The sequence below is a fragment of the Pristis pectinata genome, chromosome 20, assembly GCF_009764475.1.
Source record: "Pristis pectinata isolate sPriPec2 chromosome 20, sPriPec2.1.pri, whole genome shotgun sequence".
Taxonomy (NCBI): domain Eukaryota; kingdom Metazoa; phylum Chordata; class Chondrichthyes; order Rhinopristiformes; family Pristidae; genus Pristis; species Pristis pectinata.
The window spans coordinates 8,644,900-8,646,384 of record NC_067424.1 but is presented as its reverse complement, the minus strand read 5'-3'; positions in this window follow the sequence as shown (position 1 = coordinate 8,646,384).

Sequence of the window (1,485 nt, the reverse complement as noted above, 5' to 3'; positions counted from 1 at the left end):
TAAGTCTACAACATTGACGGTTTTTAATCATTGTGTGGGGGATATCAAACTCTGGCATTTTGACAATGTACCTACGTTGGCATGAGTAGAATTTGCCAATCAGGATCTAAGTGGTTTCTCCCTGCATTTTAATATAATGCAAGTTTCAACAAAACAAACCATTGAGCACAACAGAGGAGCCGCTTTATCTTACTTCAGAGTCCATTTTGGAAGGAGGTGAGGTTTGGGGTGGGTTTTGGGTTGAGTATTGGAGGGGTGGTAGGGCTGAGGATAATTGGCAACTCCTGGATCCCACCCTGCAAATAGAAGTGTTTGCAGAGAGAGGGTCAGCAGGCAAGTCTGTAAAAGAACCACACCACAGTGAGGGGCAGACTGTAGGGAAACTACATCACAGTGAGGGGCAGACTGTAGGGGAACTACACCACAGTGTGAGGGGCAAGACTGTAGGGGAACTACACTACAGGGGTGGGCAGACTGTAGGGGAACTACATCACAGTGAGAGGCAGACTATAGGGGAACTACACCACAGTAAGGGGCAGACTGTAGGGGAACTACACTACAGTGAGGAGCAAGACTGTAGGGGAACTACACTACAGGGGTGGGCAGACTGTAGGGGAACTACAGCACAGTGAGGCACAGACTGTAGGGGAACTACACCACAGTGGAAAGGACACACGAGGGAGGGATGACATCATCCAGAACAAAACAACTGGCTTAGGTGGTCCCTTATCAACCCTTCTAATCTTTCATTTCCTCTATCTGGGGTGCACAGTGGTCAAAGTTTGTACTGTTATTCATCAATGGCAGCTGTGAAGGAACTACAGTGGGAAGAAGTCAGTAGAGGGGAAGGTCGGATCTCTTGCTTGTTAACAGCTGGTTCTTGTATCAGATTTACTGTACTGATGGATATTGATTTGCCTGTCATTAGCACAGCTTGCTTAGATCCAAGATAATAATCACATCTTTGGACTAAGTGCTGGCCAGTTGACAGTTTGCACGTGTTGAGATGGACATGGGTACACTGTGCATCAGAAGTATGCTCATTTGGGAGGTCACTATTAAACGGATGTGCTTATGATTATTTATGTTGTTCAGTTTCAAAGTTGAAATGACTTATGTTGCGGTTGAGTTGCTTAATCAGCAAGTATTTCACCTCCCATGCTTTTCCTGAATCCCTTACCATGATGCAGAACATGGCAGACTGACACCTACAGTTCTCTGATCTTTCTGTTGAAGACTTTCATTGTAGGTAAAGCTACAAGACTAGAAGTCTGCTGCAGTATAACACCAATAACCCAGCATACTTGGAACTTTGTAAATGTTGGTGGTAAATTTGTAAAAGCTTTGTAAAAGCGCTGGTAAATTTATAAAGCGTGCAAGGAAGGAGGCCCTGTTAAAGGGAATGGAAACTGGGGCCTGGTGTGGTTAAAGGGAGTGGGGAATGGGGGCCTGGTGTGGTTAAAGGGAGTGGGGAACGGGGGCCTG